Here is a 23,891-nt window from a genome sequence, read left to right on the forward strand (position 1 = left end):
TTAAGTTGTGAATTAACACTGGCGCGTTCCAGGCAACCCGTAACCTGTGTTTTTACAACTTTCTACCCATGAAAGTGCACTGGAACGGCAGTCAAACCCGTAACTTACCACCCGTGAACTCATACCAAATCAATGTACTCCCAGTTACGCTCTCTGATGTCACACAGCCCTCTAAACAACAATGGCAGCCCCCATGGATGTGGTGCTGATGCAGATGATACACGGTGAGAAATAGACAAAAAAATAACTGCTAATGTGTAACACACAGATAACGTAAAATAAAAAGTATAATAGCATCTGTGACCTTATGCGCCATTTCTCCTCCTCCATTGCGCTCAAATGAGCAACGAACCCGCACCTTTGGCGATAGAAAGGATCGTAAACAAACATAAACCCCACACGGTTCGCCATGTTGGTTTGACAGTTTGGCCTGACTTGCTGGAACGCTATGAAGTCATGAGTCGTGACTTGAAGTGGTGACTTACGGGCTCAGAAACTTGCTTGGAATGCAGCATTACCGCTAGTAAGATGGTAGGAAAGACTAGCCTGGAAATCCAGACCCAAATCTAGAAAGATTTAGGGTCTGGCCATGAGTAATGAAAATGGCCCAACACGAGGGGCTGTCGTCATCTGTTTAGCTCGCCTCTGGCCCGCCTATATCACATACACCAATGTGATTGGTGCAGCTTGGTTATGGGTATAGGTAATGAGCATCATTACTGATTGCCAGAGTGACTCACTGAGCAAATTCAAATTGTGCTCTCGTGAAAACTCTGGATTTCCAGGGTAAGGAGAGACAGGAACTGTGCAAAATTACGCAGCGACACACCTTGCCTCGCCTCTTTGAGGCGGTTCTACCAGTAGCGGTCTCGTACAAACTCAGAGGACTACATGTTTCGAAAGACTGACGAAAGCAAATATGGCTGCACCCTATTTATCTTAAGTGGCTCTGCTCTTTACTATTATTTTTACTGTTGAGCAAATTTGAATCTTCATTTTAATCACTTGTACACATTATAATGCCTTATGGGAATGCTTTATGATGTATTGTTGTGCATGGAATCTCTAGCTAGCAGTGTTGCTAATAATTAAAGGCTCTGCTACTGCAATAGGGACAACTGCTTTCTTGGAGGCATCCATCTTTGTTTACGTTTATGTCGCAAATGGTACAAACGCAAACGAAGACACAAACCGCCAATTTAAACAGGAAGTTATGACATTTTACGACATCATCTTGAGTCTCACTGCTCGTAGCAATGTAAATTGCTTGTCAGGGTGTTCGAGTTGCCTGGTACACATTTCTGTCTGTTCCGACAGTCACTATGTCACATTAGGTGACTGTGGAGTCATAAAATTTTGCCATGACATGACTGACAGACATGACACACTACACGATGGTCCACACCAATCATCCCCGGTCGTCTTTTACAATGTGTGTGATGTCATCGGGTTATTCTTGTCCTATTTTTATTACTTTTACTATTATTTCAGTCACTGTGTCTGTTCATGTGCCAGCCGAAATGTTATTATAGTAATGTAAAAAGCTACATTTGAAGTACCATACACAAACATACAAGTCACTGAATACATACAAGTCAAGTTCCTGCAAATGTTTCACAATAAAAGCCTATTTAGAAAATGAAGAGATTGTCTCAAAAGTTATAACGGATTTTGATTTTACACAGATACAAGTGTTGAATTTGAAATGACAGCGTGATGCATTAACTTTATCAAGACAAACGGGAGCGGATAAAAAGTAAAAATAGAAAAATACAGAGGGAAAAATAAATAACGGCCCGTTTATAATGTAGTCTGTTTCAAATGAAGTTGGTGCCCTCTGCAGTTGTGGTGAGTAATAATTTTCGTACTTTATATCCATCTCCATTATGAAAAAAGAACATTCTTTGCTCACTTGATGCTAATGGCAGTACTCACCAGGTCGATAAAGTGCCTCTGCTGTTTCACGCCGGCATTTTTCCCTTTTTACTCGTCCCTAGAGGAAATATCAAAAAGGCTGTGGTGTTCTTGAGTACAGCTGTCTACGGCAGCAGATAGCTCTGAGTTCCTATTGGTCAAAGTGATGGCTGTATATAAATCAGCAGTAGGCATTAACGGTAAATATTATGTGTTAATTATATTTAATATTTATGACTATATGTTAATTACAGGGAAGACATGATATGTGTGAATACCTGTTCATGGAAGGAACCTAGGGTAAAGTAGTGACACAGTATAAAAGTCGCCAGTTTCTATCTGTCTGTGTTGCTGGTCAGATCTCTGGTCCCTGTACAGGTCTGTTTGGTGCTGTTGTTTAAATTAACAACCTGCCTCCACCGGTCATCTCTGTGTCCTGTTACATCCATTACGTCATTCTAACACGGCGGCAGCTGATTACTGCTGGATCAGTTGTCAGGAGGCTTTATTAACAGCTATAGAAACTTTTGATGGAGTTTGTGTCTGCACACACATAATGTTATATATACATATATAATGATAAAGATACAGATACAGTTATTAGTAACAGAGCAGCAGTGTTTTCTTTCTAACAATCATCTGCACAAGAACAACAACCTGTGTTTGTATTTCTAATATGTACTGTGTCTTGCTCAGTCACAGAATGTGTTCATATGATTTAGGCCCTTGTTATCTGCATCTGTATTGTTCTGATTGTGAATACCTTATTTAATAACCCAGAATATGATTAGGGTTTTTTTAAACACTGGAAATAATTTATTTGGCCAAATGTTTCAGGGAAATTTAAAATTCTGTAACTCATCAACCCGACACTCAGGAATGACCAGCCTCAGTGTGATTGAATGGAAATGACGATAACTTATGTTAAAGTGTTTCTTGCTGACTGACAGACTCTCTGACTTTGATTGTATCCATATTAAAAGTTGATGACGGAAATAAAAGATCATGAAGTGAAAAATCTTTCCAGTAAATTAAGAAAGTCCTTTGTGCTCCTTTTCTTGTTCAGATTTTTAACTCAATGGTGAATCAGAAAACAAATCAAATATAAAACTTGGCAGTGATCAGTGTTTCATTTAACCTTTATTTCAACAGGGAGGTCCATTGAGAGCGAGCTCTCTTTTTCAAGGACGCCCTGCATGCAATACCTAACACACACAATTACAAAATTACAAGGTACATAAACATGAGAGTACAGAATACAAAAAAATACAGTCTTTACAACGTAAAAGTGAAAAAACTAAACATAGTAGATACAGACAAGACTAAAAGTAACAGGAGCAAGACTGATCTCTAAGTAAAGTCTCATCAAGTAGCACCACGACGGACTCGATGGAAACCAGATTATCTAATTTAAGTGACTCCTGGAGTTTATTCCATCTGTCAGGGGCATAAAAACTGAAGGCGATCTTCCCTAGTTCACTTTTCATACGTGGGATGTGAAGTCTAAGCTGTGTCTGTGAACGTGTATTATAACCAGGGGTACAAAGTTTTAAAAGTGAGGTTAAATATAAGGGAAGCTTTCCACACAAGGCTTTATAAGTGAATAAAAGACAGTGCTGTTCTCTGCGAACTTTGAGAGAGGGCCAGCCCACTTTTTCATATAAAATGCAGTGGTGGGTAAGATACCGATCCCCAGTGATAAAACGTAAGGCACTGTGAAAAACTGCATTAAGAGATTTCAATGTGGAGCTAAGGCATGCATGTATATGACATCACCAAAATCAAAAACTGACATTATTGTGGATTGTATGATGGTCTTCCTGCTGGGTGAGGTGAAACATGACTTATGTCTGTATAAAAAAACAATTCTTACTCTTAATTTCTTTGAAAGGTGTTCCACATGGGTTTGAAAAGAAAGCTTGCTGTCCAACCAAATGCCCAGGTATTTATAAGACTCAACAGTTTCACTTGACTCACCATACAGGGTTTGAATACTGAGACAGGAGTCATTTAGTTGTGACCTTTAGTTTAGCTTTAGTTTTACTGGGATTCAGGACAAGCTTGTGGGAAATAAGAGACAATTGAAAACAGTTAAAAGCAGATTGCAGGCTTGCAACGGCTGATTTAAGAGTGGGGCCAAAACTACAAAATTGTGTCGTCCGCATAGAAATGAGCATCACAAAGTGGTGAGGGGAGTAAAATGTTATTAATATAAAGACTAAATAAAAGTGGGCCCAGGATGTATCCTTGTGGAACACCTTTGCCCAAAGAAAGAGAGCTGGATCTAGCACCATCTGCAACTACCGCTTGTGTTCTACCTGAAAGACAGTCAGAGAACCAGCTGATAGAGAGACTGTCTAGGCCAATGGATGATAGTTTGCCTAATAAAATAGTGTTGGGTAAGGGTTATTTTAAAAGTAATCAAAGTACGTTACTGCGTCACTTTTTTAAAAAGTAACCAGTTACTTTACTGCGTTACTCCCTGAGTAAAGTAACTCAGTTACTTTAAAAATACTTCCAACGTTACTCCCTGAGAAAAGTAACTCAAGCACTTTTAAAGTACTTGAGTATTCTACATTTCCTATTGGGCAATGGACCACAGGGCGCTAAGCCTACATTATTTTGTTTCCAAAATGAAAGTTATGGACCACTTGCCCTTCACTGAGATCTGGGGGAAATGATGATGTGAAACAGCAGAGGCAGTTTGTCAACCCGCTGAGTTAACATTTCAATCAGACAACTCTGGATTGAATTTAACATTTATATTGAGCATAAATGTTGCATACTGAAGCAGAGCATGAATAGATTTAGCATGGCTGAAGCAAGTTTGGCGTCGGGCTCTATCTCAATTTATTCATTCCCTGAAAATGATCTGTATGACAGACATTACAGGGAATGAATAGCAGACCCCCAACTGGGGATCCTAGAAATAGAGCCCACAGGTGGATGCTGGGGAAGTGGTGGGATTTGAGAAGCTTCATAAGCAGCACACAGCAGTGGCAGCAGCCGCAGCGAGAGCAACAGAACACAGCAGGATCAGCGGGAGAGCAGCATGTGCATGCAGCAGCAGAGTAGCAAGGAATGATCAGGTAAGCACGGGAGGTTTAAATAGCCTGCTCTATCAGCTGAGGAGAGCATGTGGCTGATCAGCTGATCAGGATTGCGCACTTGAGTTGTCTGCCTGAACTAGCTCCGCAGGCTTCGCATCATTACTGTCGTTAGCATCAAGCTAGCAAACAATGGTACATCCTCACGGTCGGACATAAAGTAATAACATTAACAAATAGCTGCAGGGCTTTTACTCACCACAACTGCAGAGGCTCCCAGCTTCATTTGAAACAAACTACGTTATAGACGGTCTGTTATTTATTAATCCCTCTGTGTTTATATATTTACTTTTTATCCGCTCCGTTGTCTTTATAAAGTTAAAGTTGTGATTTCAAACTCAACACGTTTCAAATTAAAAGCCCCTTATAACCTCGGCTAGAGAATCTCTCCATTTTCTAAATGGGCTTTTATTCTGAAACATTTGTCAGAACTTCCTGTGGAAGATACAGTAGCTTGATAGTTTATGTATGGCGCTTCAAATGTAGCTCCTGCCATCTGCTGACACTTTTAGGTGACTACAACATGTCGGCTGGCACATATTTTTATACAGTCTATGGAACAGACACAGTTCTGGCAGTGACTCAAATAATAGTGAAAGTAATAAAAATAGAACAAGAATAACCCGATGACATCACACACGCCGTGAAAGACGACCGGGGATAATTGGTGAGTACCAGCATGTAGCGTGTACCAGGCATAATGCAAGTCCTGAGTCTGAAATATGTCTGTCAGCAAGTCCTACTCCACCTATTTAGACTCCACCGTAGACAACAGCAGCATTTCTCCGACCACGTAGTGAGCCACAAGCTCCGTGGCTTCTTTCAGACTGATAGGTTTAACGTTATCTCCATTATTAGAACCAAATGACAGCTGTTGCTGTTTCGGAGCTGAAGGACCAGCGTTTTAAAAGTAACTGATGTCTTGTTCGAAAATGTAACATAGACTCATGGTGTTCTGGACACTTTGCACAGTAAAAGTCCCTTAAGATATCAATGCGTGGACAGAGAATCCTGACTGGCTTATGTGTCTCTGGGGGCGGGTCTTACATGCACACCAAAGTTTGATTGACACATTTTGGACCAGTCGTTTGGGAGAAATTTAAAAAAACAAACAAAAAAAACGTCACTTGACAAGGGTGTCCGAAATACCATGTGTGCTCATGCTGATCCGGACGGTTAGACATTTTGGCTGACGATATTCCGGACAGGTAAGGAGGAGTTTATTCTAACACTATTAAAGCACATATTTTAGTAAATATCAGATATTTAATGCATGATATTGATGAATAACTATCACATATTGTATATTTATCATCTCTAAGCATTACATTTTCTGATATGATGCGCGTCAGAGAGTCTAAAATGGTGGCGCAATTGAAAACGGTGGTAAAGTTAATTAACTAATTAAGTTGATGCACGTGTCAGAATTAAAATTGATGTTGGTATATTGTTAACGTTATATAGCTAGAGATGCTGCTATTGTAAAACCAAGTGCATGATTAAAGTGCTCTGGTAAATTTGAATTGTAAGTTTAATTTGAAAAAATTAACTCCCTCCCTTCCTCCTTTCCCTAAAGTTAACGTTTCATAACTGACATAGGCCTATTTACATAATGTAACCTTGCGATAAGATCACTTAAGAGTAATACTTCTTAATGACCAGCAGTCAATCCATTGGTTATATAAAAAATAATCTTTATTACAATTTTAGCAAGATATATATAAAAGGAGTTTTTTTTTTGACACAATACAAAAATAGAAATTTGAAGAAAGGAGACAAACTGGACCTTATTCCACAAATGACAAACAACGCAATAGTGCTTTAAGGCTCACAGGGAAACTAAGCTCAAAATGAAACACGTACAGTGGACTGGAGCAGATTACTGGCTCGATGGTCACTCGCGACGGTGCGCTCATGAACACATCAAAAAGCAACTCAGGACCTGGGTCTGGCAACTGGCCTCACACTGCAAGCCCCTGACTCGTGCATACCGGCTACCTCCCCTTCGGTGCGACTGCTCGGCCGACAGCAGTGCCACGGCAATACAAAGAGACACTAACACGATGCCTGGCATCTTAGCGGACCGCGAGGAGGAAGCGCTTTACTTCCGGTGTTGCAGGTAATTATGTCCTGACAACCCCTGGCCAGTCAGAATCTCCCACCTGGCCACAATAATGTTAGATATACAGTACAGGCCAAAAGTTTGGACACACCTTCTCATTCAATGCGTTTTCTTTATTTTCATGACTATTTACATTGTAGATTCTCACTGAAGGCATCAAAACTATGAATGAACACATGTGGAGTTATGTACTTAACAAAAAAGGTGAAATAACTGAAAACATGTTTTATATTCTAGTTTCTTCAAAATAGCCACCCTTTGCTCTGATTACTGCTTTGCACACTCTTAGCATTCTCTCCATGAGCTTCAAGAGGTAGTCACCTGAAATGGTTTCCACTTCACAGGTGTGCCTTACCAGGGTTAATTAGTGGAATTTCTTGCTTTATCAATGGGGTTGGGACCATCAGTTGTGTTGTGCAGAAGTCAGGTTAATACACAGCCGACAGCCCTATTGGACAACTGTTAAAATTCATATTATGGCAAGAACCAATCAGCTAACTAAAGAAAAACGAGTGGCCATCATTACTTTAAGAAATGAAGGTCAGTCAGTCCGGAAAATTGCAAAAACTTTAAATGTGTCCCCAAGTGGAGTCGCAAAAACCATCAAGTGCTACAACGAAACTGGCACACATGAGGACCGACCCAGGAAAGGAAGACCAAGAGTCACCTCTGCTTCTGAGGATAAGTTCATCCGAGTCACCAGCCTCAGAAATGGCAAGTTAACAGCAGCTCAGATCAGAGACCAGATGAATGCCACACAGAGTTCTAGCAGCAGACCCATCTCTAGAACAACTGTTAAGAGGAGACTGCACCAATCAGGCCTTCATGGTCAAATAGCTGCTAGGAAACCACTGCTAAGGAGAGGCAACAAGCAGAAGAGATTTGTTTGGGCCAAGAAACACAAGGAATGGACATTAGACCAGTGGAAATCTGTGCTTTGGTCTGATGAGTCCAAATTTGAGATCTTTGGTTCCAACCGCCGTGTCTTTGTGAGACGCAGAAAAGGTGAACGGATGGATTCCACATGCCTGGTTCCCACTGTGAAGCATGGAGGAGGAGGTGTGATGGTGTGGGGGTGTTTTGCTGGTGACACTGTTGGGGATTTATTCAAAATTGAAGGCACACTGAACCAGCATGGCTACCACAGCATCCTGCAGCGACATGCCATCCCATCCGGTTTGCGTTTAGTTGGACGATCATTTATTTTTCAACAGGACAATGACCCCAAACACACCTCCAGGCTGTGTAAGGGCTATTTGACCAAGAAGGAGAGTGATGGAGTGCTGCGGCAGATGACCTGGCCTCCACAGTCACCGGACCTGAACCCAATCCAGATGGTTTGGGGTGAGCTGGACCGCAGAGTGAAGGCAAAGAGGCCAACAAGTGCTAAACACCTCTGGGAACTCCTTCAAGACTGTTGGAAAACCATTTCAGGTGACTACCTCTTGAAGCTCATCGAGAGAATGCCAAGAGTGTGCAAAGCAGTAATCAGAGCAAAGGGTGGCTATTTTGAAGAAACTAGAATATAAAACATGTTTTCAGTTATTTCACCTTTTTTTGTTAAGTACATAACTCCACATGTGTTCATTCATAGTTTTGATGCCTTCAGTGAGAATCTACAATGTAAATAGTCATGAAAATAAAGAAAACGCATTGAATGAGAAGGTGTGTCCAAACTTTTGGCCTGTACTGTATATACACATAATATAATAGATAATAGCTATAATAGATATAATAAAATGACATGCTGTAATTTTTTTTGTTTGTAACTATAGTGTGTGAACTGAACATTGGAGGCTGCAAGAAATTAAACAAAACCAAAATTAGAAATTAGAAAAAACCAGCAGGTAATAACAGGTAACATTAACTGGTAACCATAATAATTCTTAAACATGTAATTTTGTATTTTTATGTAAACTATTTACAGTAATGTGTGTGTGTGTGTGTGTTCTATGCAGTGAGACAACATTTGTGACATAGCCACTCTCCCTCCGGGACAGCGTCTTCATCGACACAAGCCAGGTGAAACCACAGCTCACAGAGTTCACACTGGAGCCAGAACTTCAGCCTCTGACTCTGGTGTTGTTTTCCTGCAGACTGCGCAGTGACTGCTGTCGTCTGCTGCAGGGATGACATTTTTTGGATTCCTCCTGGCCTTCTTCTCTCCTCTCCTTTTTTCTAGTTCCTTCTTCCTTTTTATTCTGTTCATTTTTCTCCCTCTCTTCAGCTTCCAGTCTATCCAAATGTGCAACATAGTCATAACTCGTGATGACACGAGCCTGCAGTGGGACCCGGCGGCGTACCCCTCCTGGTTTGTCCCCAAATGTGGGCGTCATAAGGATTTCAGAAAGTGAGTGCGGAATGAGGCCGGCTTCAACGAGGTAGTTTTTGTTGGACCTGTTGCATGTGGGACATTTAACGTTACACCGTGTTTCCTCTGAAGGTGGCAATGAGCTGCTGGGCGCAGCAGAGGGAATGGCAGCCTGTGGATTGGATGAGGTGGGCATGGCAGAGGAGGTAGGCATGGCAGAGGAGGCCGCTGCAGTGGAAGAGGTGGGCCCAACAGAGGGAACGGCCTCAGGAGCAGTGGAGGAGGCAGTGGGCACAGCAGCTCAACTAGGCACAAGCTTTACCATCTGGAGAGAAATTGATCAGGTTAAAACCTAGGGTTCCTAAAGTTAAATTAAATTTAAGTTGCATAACAATTAATAGGAATCATTATACAAAATAAAATAAAAAACCTAACCTGTGACATGTCCACTGCCTCTCTTAACAGAGGATGGATGCCTGCACCAGCTGCACTGATTGCCAGGTGCACAGTGATGTCCTCTCTGGTGGTGGTCTGCTGGCGGTAAACATGCCTCCTCCCCTTCTGACAGACCACCCGCTCCTTGGACTTTGGCTTGTCCCCGAAGCCGGACTCATCACAATTCCAGATCTGACCAGGTTTGTCTTGCAGACTGTACTTCTCCACAATACCCTCGTACAAGCTGAAAAACTTTTCTATTGCCTCAGGTGTGGCCGCGAGGACCCTGGCCTGATTGAGGGAGTCTGGTGTCCGGGAGGTCAGCTCTAGATGGCGGGTTTTAAATCTGGACCACCAGTTGTCACTGAGTCCCTTCTCGATGTTTACCAGTGTCTCCCGGCTGCTGTCCTTAATTATTTCTAAGGCCAGGCATTTTATAACAGACCTGGTCAGCGGGAAGCCATGGTCAGCCATCCAGGTAATATAATTAACAAGGGCCTCTTCCTCTTCCTGGTTAATGGCCCTGTTTGGATGAGGACCACATTCAAATCTGCCGAGCTTGTGATCAGCAAGTGTAGACTTGGGTATGTTATATTTTTTAGAGGTTTTTCTGACACTCTCCCCTTTTCTAATCTCTTCCATAGCAGCCTCAAGAGTCTCCCTGCTGTAAGTTTTGTTTCTTTTCCCTGACATTTTTTCCTACCAAAAGAGACATGAATCCAGATTTTGAATTTGTTAGCATTTCTCTATGGTGCTATTGATGGTAAATCTGATATTTATGGATTTTATGTAAAATTATGCTTGTGTGAAGTGTGTTTCAGTACAATTTTAAAAGCATTGTTTTCCCTTGAACAGCATGGGAGAGAGAGAGAGAGGCCAGACACACGCTGGGCAGAGGCCAGCGAGCCACATGATAGGCACATCATTTTATTTTATGTTATTGTTGTTAGTTCATGTTCACTTTAACGTTAATTGTTCAAGTTAATAAAATGTGTTGTTTGAAATGTAACCTCAGACTCTTTTTTTAATAACATTAAGGTTTTTTTTATAACACAAGTTAACATTAACATTATTTTAAAGATTTATGTTTTTTATGTTATGTTTTATGTTAACAGACTTTCATGGCAAATATTGGATCAATTATGTGTTGTTGGTAACGTTGAAAAGGTTATGGCTTGAACAGTTAAAGTTACAAATGTATGCTGTCCCAAACCAGATACACAGATGTGTTTTAAAATAACTTTAAAACAGTCATTTTAAGAGTGAGGTGTTGTTTCAGTGTTGATGCTGTGATACGCCAGTGGTGCTGTTATGCGCTGTTGGCACTGATATTCATGTCGAACAAAGTGCCTCTATAAATGCGTGTATCCCTTCAAAAAGTCAAAATATTTGTACAAAGTAACTCCTAAATATTGAATGAAACCCTAAGAACATTCATGTCATTTTATTTTTGGTTGATCGTGTTTTAAAATCAGTAATTTGCACACAGATGCCTCTCCCCTCTGCTGGAAATTCCTCTCCTCCGCCGTTTTCTGAGCGTTCATAGGTGCACATTGGAAACTCACGTTGATTTCTCCCAAACGACTGGCTGTAGAAAGGGAAAATTGGTCAGAGTCGAAAGAGGTGGAGTCAATGATGATACAGATATTTATATGACCCATGACCTGGAAGTATTTATTTATTGAATTTGCGGGAAAAGGTCAAGTGTCCGGAATACTGTGATGTCCGGAAAACAGTGAGTCTACGTTACTTAAATATTTGATTACTCAAACAGCAAACTAACCCGTTAGGTTACTCGTTACCGCAAAAAGTAATCAAAGTCCTCTAACGCTTTGTTCCTTTGTAACGCGTTATACCCAACTCTGGCAGTGATACACTTGAGTTTAATCTGCTATCTGTCCTCACTCTGTATGAAACTCCAGTGATGTTGGGATGTATCAGATCAGTCTGATCAGTCTGATCAGCTGCAGTGCTGCGCTGTCCAGTCAATAACTGATATCCAGTCAGGGGGTGTGTCGGTTGGTAAAAGGCTTCCACAAAGGCTGCACTTGTGCATCCTTTCTTCCCTCCTCTCTGAAAGCCTCCTCTCTCCTCGACTCCTCCAAGTACATTTAACGAATTGAGATGTCTAAGATTTCGGGGTCAAGTGATCAAGGAAAGAGGATAGAGGAGTCAAGGAGAGATATTGGAATGAACCCATAGTCAACCAAACCTGCTCCAGTTGTCTCTTTGGGGGGGTGCTGAGGGATGGTTCACCCAGGACGTAAAACTAGCCAGGACCACCTCTGGCTGATAACACAGGCTTGTCTCTCTGGCCAAATCCCTCATTTCTGCTTAAAGTTGTAAACTCACAAACGGTAAATGAAGTGATTGAGATTAACGCATTTCATCTTGATCCGGCTCTCCCGCAAGGGGAAGAATGTCTGCTTATGTTGTGTCCAGTGAGGGAACTAAGGGCGTACGTTGGACCCACTCACACGGTCAGTTGTTTGTCTGTTTCAAAAAGCTGGGTTACCCTATGTCTAAACAGTGTCTATCCCATTGAATTGTGACACAGTTTTTTGCTTGTGTGTCTGAAGCTCAAAAACATAACACATTTGACACGTACTGAGATTTTTACAAGTCTCATAATTCGAAATGTTACTGTTAAAAATGTACGACATAGCTTGTGTCAGTAATTGACTGACCCCTCCTGTGCTCTCTTGTTTGGTTTACAGTCATGTCACGAAGAAGCTTTTTATTAGATTCCACTGGATACTATGACAGTGAGGGAGGACCCGTCACTACATAAAGGGAGAACATGCAGAGGTAAGCTGGAGTTTATGTTTGTGTCTCAGTCACACTGTTTGCACACTGCGTATGTATGTGTTTAATGCAGTCATATGTTTTTCATTTTCAAACCTCTCCCTCCTTTCTGGTGCATTTCTCATTACATCTTGGATTTTCAGAGGCCGCAAGATCCCTTGTCGCTTGAGTAGAGACACAATCAGTTACATTGGCAAAAACACAGACAGCAACAGTGACAGCAAGAGTAGCAGCTTCAGCTACAGGAGTAGGAACACCAACAGCAGGGCTCCCATCACATCCAAACTGAAGCTTTTGGTGTTTCTTTTCTTCATGCTCCCCCTGTGTTTTGGTAATGGATCTCTCCTTCTGCAGACTATATATATAATATATATATATATATATTTTTTAATAAACTTTTATTCAATTTTCCAAAAGCGTTAAAAAAAATCAAATTACAAAATTACAATTTTCACAGGTTTACAAGACTGGTCAATAAGTGAAAAGAGAGAAGCACAGCACTTTAACAATGTGAAAGTCAGTCTAGTGAAACACATACATGGGTCAGATTCCCTTAATGTCCCATTTCAAGCGTATGTCCAGTTAGTTCAGTTCCAAATAGTATTTAACTCCAAGATGTTCCAATGGTCTCTTCCATTTCTGCTGAAAAGTATGAATCCTCCCACTGAGGTAATGTCCCAATTTTTCAAGAGTCACGACCTCAGATATCAGAGATTTCCACATAAGAACAGAGGGAGGGTCATCTCCTACCCACTTCACCATGATTGCTTTCCTTGCCAGCATTAAGAGTGATTGAATCACTTCCTTATGTTGTTTAAGAAAATTGGGGAAATTTCCAAGCAAACATAAAAGTGGATTTGGTGACACCTGTTGTCCTATTGCAATACTAATGTTTGCACATATTGCCCTCCAGAATACCTGAATTGTATTGCATTCCCACAGGCAATGCAACCTAGTGCCTGCATGACTTTTACATTTGGGACAATTTGGTGAAACTCCTGTTGTATATTTACTATAAATACTATATGGTGATATATAAACATTATGTAGGACATTATATTGTAATTCTTTATATCTGTTGCAAATTGAAATTCTGGAGGGCAATCGCAAGATGTCATTCCACATATCGTCACTTATCACACATTTCAGTAAAATACACCATGATGTTTTAAGCCATGCCAGTTTATCCGCATTCAAATTTAACATTTCTGAATAAAATTTCGACACAAAATGTTTTTGCTCTTTGTGGTTCAGAAAAAACATCTCTAATGGACAAGAATCGTTAGAGTATTCCAGCGAGTTGGTTTTCTCATACACATAATGTCTGACCTGTAAATATTTATAATGGTCATTCTTGGATATGTGGTACTGAGTTTTCAGTGACTCAAACGTTTTGAATCTCACTTTCTCAAAGAGATCATGAATTCAGGACAGAGGGATGTCGTATGCTGTAAAGCCCTGTGAGGCAAATTGTGATTTGTGATATTGGGCTTTATAAATAAAATTGAATTGAATTGAATTCTAGTAATGCCTACTCTTTGCCAAGATGTAAGATTTGGACCTAGCCCCGGTGATGATAGCTCTGGGTTTCCTTCCAATGTTTTTAAAATAATATAATATATAATAATAAACTGTATTTATATAGCACCTTTCAAGAGCATAAAAGTCACAAGGTGCTTTACAGAGGCAATAAAGCAAAGAATATACATATAGACATAAAACACAGTAAAGGGAGAAAAAAAAATCAAACAAAAGCAAGTCTAAACAAATGGGTCTTAGCTGCTTTTTGAAAGTGTTGTTGATGTTCCTCAGCTGGAAAAAGCAAGAGCGGATCAATAACTTCACATGTTGGTCCAGAGTCAGAGCCTGTGGACCAGGCTCTGACTCTGGACCAACATGTGAAGTGACACCAAGAATTTTTACAGATGATTTAACCATTGAGGTATGAAAACCTAGACCATCCTTGATCTTAGGGACAAGACTTGGAGGGGCAGAAATAAGGACTTCGGTTTTGTCAGAGTTAAGCTGCAAAAAGTTATTGGCCATCCAGTTTTTTATAGCTCTCACACAGTCATTGAGAGCTGACAGTATAGCAAGGTTGTGGGGTTTAAAGGAGGCATAAAGCTGAATATCATCTGCGTAGCAGTGATAAGAGATACCTTTAAACTGTTTAATTATTTGACCAAGGGGAAGCATGTACAGGGCAAATAGAACTGGACCAAGGACTGAACCTTGGGGCACACCACAGCTGAGAGTTTCAGATGGGGAGGTGAAATTACCAACAGATACAGCAAAGCTCCTGTCAGAGAGGTAGGAGGAGAACCACTGCAGGGCTGACCCAGTCACACCCACCCACTGCCCAAGTCTCTATCAGTATACAGTGGTCCACTGTATCAAACGCTGCACTGAGATCCAACAGCACCACCACTGAACATTCTCCTGCATCACTGTGCATCAGGATATCGTTGGAGACTCTAAAAAGGGCTGTTTCTGTAGAGTGCAGCCTTCGAAAGCCAGACTGAAACTTATCAAAGATACAGTGCTCATCTAATGCAGTTGTGAGCTGGTTTGCAACCACTTTCTCTAAGATTTTAGCGACAAAAGGCAACTTGGAGATGGGCCTGTAATTTTGAGGTAGAGAAGAGTCTAGATTTGAATTCTTGAGAAGTGGTTGAATAACAGCATGTTTGAAATGAGCAGGGACACAACCAGATAATGGAGAGTTGTTAATTATAGAGAGCACTGCAGAACCAATGACACCTTTAAACAAAGATGTTGGTAGGATATCGAGAGAACAAGAGGAAGTTTTCATACGGTTAACCAAATTAGTGAGGTCTTGCAGGGTTATAGGAGAAAAGCTCTCCAGGATAGACGACCGAGAGTAGAAAGAGATAGAGGGGGCAAGAGAGGGGAGAATATTTGATCTAATGTCATTAATCTTTCCCACAAAGAAAGACAGAAAATTGTTACATTCCTCATCAGAGAAAATTGGTACAGCAGGTGATGCTGTATAGCTATAGTCTCAAATATCACTTTGGGATTACGCCGATTATTAGACACAAGCCTGGAGAAATAAGCAGCTCTGGCATCCTTCACTGCATTATTAAAAGACGCTAGAAGTTCTTTCAAATAAAGATGGTGGACATGCAGTTGAGTGGATTTCCATAGGCGCTCGACCCTTCGACAGTCTCTCTTCAGAGAGCGAATATTGTCATTTATCCAAGGAGAGGGCTTGATCGGGGGGCCCACCTAGTTTTAATAGGGGCCACTTCATCCAGTACAGTAAGGCAGTGTTCATTAAAGGAATGTACCAAGGTGTCAACGTCACTGTCCACATCAGAGTCGAACTAGAAGGCAGCAGAGAACTTTCCAGCAGAATGGTGGTTAAGGATGCGAGAGCTTATAACACGTCGGCAGGGTAAGGAATCCTGATGAAAAGACAAATCAAATAAAACACAATTGTGATCAGTAATAAAAAGATCCTCAAGGGATAAAGAATCAATATTCAAACCCAAAGTAAAAACAAGATCCAGTGTGCCCTCTATTGTGTGTAGGGCCTAATACATGCTGAGTAAGGTTAAAAGACAATGTGATGTTAATAAAGCTAGAGGCAAAATTGTGTGAAACATCATCAACATGTATATTAAAATCACCAGCAATAATAAATCTGGATAGCTTAAGAATAGAGGCCAATAAGTCAGTGAATTCAGTCAAAAATGAGCCATTTGGGCCAGGCTGCCATTAACAATTAGGGGCCGGTGTATAGGAGCCAAATATGATATTGGGAGGTTTGCTTCTGACTGTAATTCACTGCGGGGCCAGGAGGACGGTAAATTAAAATACAGCAAAATGGATTTTTATGTCCAATTTTAATCATTTGAAGCTCAAAGGAAGAGAAAGACCCAGTGCTCACTGAGCAACATACGAAGCGGCTCCTGCACACCGCAGCAAGTCTTCCACCGTGGCCTGAGAGTCTGAGCGAGCTGATAAAAGTGTAGCCCTTTGGGCAGAGCTCAATGAGGGGGCCAAGTTCCATATTCCTCTGCCAGGTTTCCGTCAGGAAAAGAAAGTCCAAATTTTTAGACAAGACAAAGTCATTTAGCACGAACGATTTGTTCGCTATGGAGCGCGCATTAAGTAGCGCCATTTGGAGAGGTGAAGACTCCTCGCAGTCGGCGGGGGAAACCCGGGGCAGGGAGCGCAGATGACGCGGACTCCCTCCACCGCGTCAATGTATTCCACACACCGGAGGGGCCGAGATCAGCTCCCCGGCCAAGTCGGGAAAGAGGTCGGAGAACGGAGAGTCTGACAGTCGCAGTCATCGATAAAGGGAGATCATTCCACAGAGTAACAGGAAACATCAAGCCATGGCTCATCAGAAGAGAACGGCGCCGTTTTCCAGCGACACCTCGCCTCCAGAACCATCTTAGCTTCACCTGGACTCCGGCCCTTCTCCCTCTCCTTCTTCCATACTTGCGAGAGTCTTGGAGCTGCAAACCACTGCGGGGAACGCCGGCAGCCACTGACAGGAACGGAGGCGCCGAGGATTGCGGGTGACTACTCCAAGGAGTAGAAACACCATGATCCACCATGGATGCCCTGATGAACAGGAGAGTCAAATCCATCGTTGACAAACAGTAGAACGAACAGAGCAGTACAAAGAACAGGTAGGAGCCCACGGGAAAGCCGGGCAGCGGCAGAGCCAAACACAGGTGCCATCATACCCGGAAATACGCTGTGTGGATGGAAAAATATTGAGCGGATGAGTCTCTTTGAATATTTTCCTCAATTTCCTCCATGTCCACAGTACGTTGGTTATCAAGGGGTTATTCCTAGCAATGTGTGGCCATTCATTTAGGCATTTGTTGTAAAACACCCCAGTTCGACTTAACCAACCAGTGGAAGAAATGGGCAAAACACAACAAGCTGAAATTTGCAAGTAATTTTATTAACAATTCAATAGATTAAAAAAAAAGTTAAAATGGGGGCCCAAGTTAGGGGAGAAAATAGATAAAATGGGTCTGGAAGCCAGTTCAGTTGAGAGGGGGAATAAATGTCTGTGGCTGGGTGTGCTGTCCTTGTGTATGGCGAAGCCGATATTCTTACAACAAGGTCGGCGTATCTGTATCTGGTCACTGTTATGTGGCTGGTCAGGTCCGGTGTTGCACGATGCTTCTAGTAGTTCTGCTTGACCAGGCAGCTCTCCACCTTGACCCAGCCGTGTGGTAGACCCAGCAGCCCTCTCAGCACACCCAAACTGCAGAGGAGATTCACAGCCGAAATGAACAAAACTGTCTGTGTGTGTGTGTGTGTGTCTGATAAGTACTCAGCAAATTAGGAGGTAACACCCATCACACCTGCATGCCATCAGCCCATCACCACAGCAATTCACCAAACATGGAAACCACACCCACTAACCACTGCACTCTCACACACACACTGGGTGCTCAAATCATAAATAAAATAAATCACTGCAACCAAACGATACGAGTCTACCCTGTTACACATTTGTCTAACAAGTTCACTGGAGAGAAGGGTTTACACATTGTTACCTCTAGGTCAAGCCAAGGAGAGTATGAATGTTCATTCACCCATGAAGAAATAATTCTGGCTTGTATGGAAATTGCGTAGTAATTCACATTTGGTAAACCCCACCCATCTCACTCTTTTGGCAACTGTAATGTCTCTAATTTCACTTTGGGTTTCCTTCCAGCCCAAATGAAGTCTGATATAATTTTATTGATTACCTTTATGCCATTTGATGTAGGAAGTACAAACAGCATTGATATAGGATATAGTATTTTTGGAAGGATTGTCATCTTGATAAGGTTAATTCTGCCCAGAAATGAGACGGGAAGTTTCTTCCATCTTGTCAATGTTTCTTTGAGATTCTTTACTAAGGGATTCACATTTTCCACATAGAGCTGGTTAATTTGGTAAGTAATTTTGATTATTATCATTGTTATTTAGGGGCATCATTTCTGATTTATCGAAGTTTACTTTATATCCGGATATTAAACCAAATTCTGTGATACACTCTATTAGGGCCGGTAATGATCTAGTTGGGTCTGTTAGTGTCAGAAGGACATCATCAGCGTAAAGTAAAATTTTTATGTTGTTTTGTGCCAATATCAACTCCCTGAATATTTGGATTTTGTCTGATGGCCATTGCCAAGGGTTCTATGGCCAAATTGAATAGGATAGGAGACAATGGGCTTCCTTGAGCGGTGCCTCTTGCTAAATTAAAGGCAGCAGATAACAGACCGTTTGTCAAAACTGAAGCTGAAGGTGCTTTATATAACAGTTTAATCCACCTCAGAAAATCTGACCCAAATCCAAATTTTTTCATAACGTCAAACATGTATTCCCATTCAATTCTATCAAACGTCTTTTCGGCATCCATAGAAATAACAGCACTCGGTATTTGGTAAGAGCTAAGGTAGTGAATAATATTGAAAAGGCATCTTGTGTTGTAGAAAGAGTTTCTACCCTTAATAAAACCTGTCTGGTCCGCATCCACAATAGAAGTCATAACATGCTCAAGCCTAAGGGCCAGTATCTTAGACAGTATTTTATTATCTACTCCAAGAAGACTAATTGGCCTCTATGAGGAGCATAGCTCTGGGTTTCTGTTTTTCTTCACTATTAATGTTATATTGGCTCTGTACATTGATTCTGGAAGTTTAGAATCTTCAAATGACTTATTTAAGACCCTCAACAGCAAATTGCAAATTTTCCCTTTCATTACTTTAAAAAATTCAACTGGGAAGCCATCCTCTCCTGGACATTTACCTGATTGGAGTGTGGAGATGGCTTTCTCTACTTCTAATTGTGAAATAGGGGATTCCAATAATTTTGTTTGATCTTCTGATATTTGTGGGAAAATCAAATTGTCTAAAAAATGACCTGTTCTGAGCCTCTCTAGGTCAATTTCTGAACTATATAAATCAGCATAGAATTTTTTAAAGCTCTCATTAATCTGACAATTGTTTGTTTGTCTTTGGTCATTCTCATCCTGTATAGCTGAGATAAAAGATTTAACAGGAGCATTCCTTGCCAATCGTGCCAAAAGGCAGTTTGGTTTGTTGGCCAATTCAAAGAATTTTTGTTTAGTAAATAGAATATCCTTTTCTGCCTTCCTCGTTATTAGGTTATGCAATGCTATTCTGGTTGCTTTAAGTTCAATCAAGGTCCTCTCTGATTTTGTTGCATAATAGTCTTCTTCTAACCTTTTTATTTTCCTTTCAATTTCAAGTTGCTTTGCTATTCCCTCTTTTTTCTTTTGGCTTGTATATGAAATAACCATGCCCCTCATATAGGCCTTATAAGCATCCCACACAATTCTTGGGTCAGCTGCATCCTTATCATTGAATTCCAAAAATAAATCTGTTGGATCGTTCAAGTATTTAATACATTTTTCATCCATAAGCAGTGTTGTATTCATTCTCCAGGAAAATGAACGTTCAGTGGGTTTAAGAGGTTGAATCGACATGGTTACAGGAGCACGGTCTGAAAGTGCAATATGGCCTATATCTACCTGTTCAACTAAATGAGTCAGATTCCTAGGCACAAAAATATAATCAATGTGTGATGCTGATGAATGAGGCTGACAGTGAAATGTACAGTTAGGTCCATAATTATTTGGACAATGATACAGTTGTCATCATTTTGGCTCGGTACACCACCACAATGGGTTTTAAATGAAACAATGAATACCTGCTTAAAGTGCAGACTCTCAGCTTTCATTTAAGGCTTTTTTCAAAAATGTAGTATGAACCGTGTAGGAATTACAACCATTTCTTCACACAGTCCCCCGACTTTAAGGGCTCATAAGTATTTGGACAAACTAACATAATCATCAATTAAACAGTCAGTTTTAATACTTGGTTGCAAATCCTTTACAGTCAATGACTGCCTCAAGTGTTGGACACATAGGCATCATCAGATGCTGGGTTTCTTCCCTGGTGATGCTCTGCCAGCCCTTTACTGCAGCCGTCTGCACTTCCTGCTTGTGTTTTGGGTGTTTTGCCCTCAGTTTTGGCTTCAGCAAGAGAAACGCATGCTAAATTGGATTCAGGTCAGATGATATGACTTGGCCATTGCAGAACATTCCACTTCTTTGCCTTAAAAATGTCTTTGGTTGCTTTTGCAGTATGCTTCAGGTCATTGTCCAACTGCACTGTGAAGCATCGTCCAATGAGTTTTGAAGCATTTGGTTGAATCTGAGCAGATAATGTAGCCCCAAACACTTCAGCTTTCATCCTGCTGCTCTTGTCAGCAGTCACATCATCAATAAATACAAGAGAACCAGTTCCACTGGCAGCCATACATGGCCATGACATAACAGTACCTCCACCATGCTTCACTGATGAGGTGGTGTGCTTTGGATCATGAGCAGTTCCTTCCCTTCTTCCTTCTCTTGTCTTCCCATCATTCTGGTAGTTGATCTTTGTTTTATCTGTCCATAGTATGCTGTTCCACAACTGTACAGGCTTTTTACATGGTTTTTGACAAACTCTAATCTGGCCTTCCATTTTTAAGGCTAACCAATGGTTTGCATCTTGTGATAAACCCTCTGTATTTATTCTAGTGAAGTCTTGTCTTGCTTACAAGAGCAGCAGGATGAAAGCTGAAGTGTTTGGGGCTACATTATCTGCTCAGATTCAACTAAATGTTTCAAAACTCATTGGACGATGCTTCACAGTGCAGTTGGACATTGACCTGAAGCATATTGCAAAAGCAACCAAAGACATTTTTAAGGCAAAAAAGTGGAATGTTCTGCAATGGCCAAGTCATATCATCTGACCTGAATCCAATTGAGCATGCGTTTTTCTTGCTGAAGCCAAAACTGAGGGCAAAACACCCAAAACACAAGCAGGAAGTGCAGACGGCTGCAGTAAAGGGCTGGCAGAGCATCACCAGGGAAGAAACCCAGCATCTGATGATGCCTATGTGTCCAACACTTGAGGCAGTCATTGACTGTAAAGGATTTGCAACCAAGTATTAAAACTGACTGTTTAATTGATGATTATGTTAGTTTGTCCAAATACTTATGAGCCCTTAAAGTCGGGGGACTGTGTGAAGAAATGGTTGTAATTCCTACACGGTTCATACTACATTTTTGAAAAAAGCCTTAAATGAAAGCTGAGAGTCTGCACTTTAAGCAGGTATTCATTGTTTCATTTAAAACCCATTGTGGTGGTGTACAGAGCCAAAATGATGACAACTGTATCATTGTCCAAATAATTATGGACCTAACTGTATATTGCTTTGAAAGTGGGTTAAGGTGTCTCCATATATCCAAAAGGTCGAACTCCTTATTTATATTTAAGACATCCTTGGCATTTTTGGATATAACTGTCTGAGAGGGAGATCCGTCCAACATTGGGCATGATGCACAGTTAAAGTCGCGCGCTATTATCATATTAGGACAATCCATATCAGCTAGTTGACTGAGTAAAGATGCATAGAATGCATCATCTTGGACATTAGGAGCATAGATATTACCTAGTGAAATATTTTCACCGTGTAACATGCCTTAAACTAAAATGTATCTCTCTTTAGTATCTTTACAGAATGTTGTTACTGTGAAAGGCAGATTTTTATGAATAAGAGTGATTACTCCCCTCTTATTAGTTGAATGTGAAGAAAAAAAAATTTGACCAACCCATTCCCTATGATATTTTTTGTGCTCCTCATCACTAAGATGTGTTTCTTGTAAGAAACCTATTTGAATCTTATCTTTTTTAAGAGAGTTCAGGTCAGATTTCCTCTTTACCGCGTTGTTAGATCCCCTTAATGGACATCAACAAAAGCTTGTGCTATAAATTGCGTGCTGCATCTTTAACCATTAAAAATAAAATGGACCAGTTTGTATCTTCAGGTGTACAGTTAATATCATTGAACTTAGGAATGTGTTCCAAGCACGAACATAACCAAAAGCTTGGTATAGGAGCTAAGTCTTATACTAGCTACTGAGATGCTTGACCCAGAGTAACCTGGTTAACGCGCCTCACTAACTTACTGGTTTCTCACCCTAATGTCACCGTTCTTGATGCTCAGTAGAAGAGTCTGGACGCTGGTCTTCTGGTGCATTATAACAAACATTTATGCAGATTTATTGACAACCGATCAAACAAAGAAAACGCCGGCAGTTAGCGCCACAGCGGTCAAAAACCTTTTGCCCTTCCAGGTCAAACACCTGATGATCATAGTGAGGTCACATCCTAAAATACCTGAACTCACCAGGTGACAGTACAGCGCCCCCAATGCCCACACAGTGAATTACAGTCAGAAGCAAACCTCCCAATAACATATTTGGCTCCTATACTTGGAATCATCAACAACTTGACACAGAAAACAAACATTAAAAAAAAAAAAAATCTAAATGATAAACTAACTTACCTAGTTGTACCTTTACCTTGTACAAAGTACAGCTGTGGGGGTCAATTGACCAACAAGAATACAGACCTCCCTCACTAGAATGCTATTGTGATACCAGTGTTCTTTTTTGTAACATTAAAGATTAACAGGATAATTCTCGAGATGCATTATGAACTGCGTATTTTCCACTACATTCATACCTGTAGCATTCACAGTCCATTTAGCCTCCAAGCTAGGGGTTTACTTTGATGGGGGCAATTTGCTGATGTAACCTTAGCCATTAATTTCTTCCAAGGTCGAGAAGGCAGAGCTGGAACCATCAGGGTGGAAAATCTTGATGACAGCCGGATATACGAAGGAATATCTAATCCCAGCTTCTCTCAGCAATTTGCGGGCGTTTGCCGACTCCTTCCTCCTCCTTACAACCTCCGTGGAGAAATCTTGATAGAAGGACACATTTCCACCATCGACTTTTATCGTGCCTTTGTTCCTCGCCGCGTACAGGATTCTCTGTCTGTCGGTGTAGTTATGCAGCCTCACCAGGACGGCTCTTGGACCCTCTTTGCCGGCAAGTCTCATCCGCGGTCTCGTGCGGTGAGCTCTTTCAATCTGAATGCGGTCGTTCTGCATATTCAAGACGTCTGGTATCCACTTTACAAAAAAGTCGACCGGTGTTTTGCCCTCTGTGCCTTCTTTTAGCCCTACGATCCTCACGTTCTGCCGTCGACCTTGATTTTCAAGTTTTTCCAGGCGTTCCAGTGCTTTCTTTAGCTGGGTCTCCAGAGCTCCCACCCGGGGTGTAGTAGTAGCTGGC

The 23,891-nt window shown here is 41.2% G+C and overlaps 1 long non-coding RNA gene across 1 annotated transcript; it reads right to left on the reverse strand.

Moving 5' to 3' along the window:
• Nucleotides 1–17,621: 17,621 nt before the first annotated feature.
• LOC117245743 (uncharacterized) lies at nucleotides 17,622–23,891 on the reverse strand. Its single transcript, XR_004500628.2, has 2 exons — nucleotides 23,278–23,891; nucleotides 17,622–17,951 (listed from the first exon to the last, which is right to left on the reverse strand). It is a non-coding gene; the product is annotated as an uncharacterized LOC117245743 (long non-coding RNA).

Source organism: Epinephelus lanceolatus, chromosome 11, assembly GCF_041903045.1.
Source record: "Epinephelus lanceolatus isolate andai-2023 chromosome 11, ASM4190304v1, whole genome shotgun sequence".
Taxonomy (NCBI): domain Eukaryota; kingdom Metazoa; phylum Chordata; class Actinopteri; order Perciformes; family Serranidae; genus Epinephelus; species Epinephelus lanceolatus.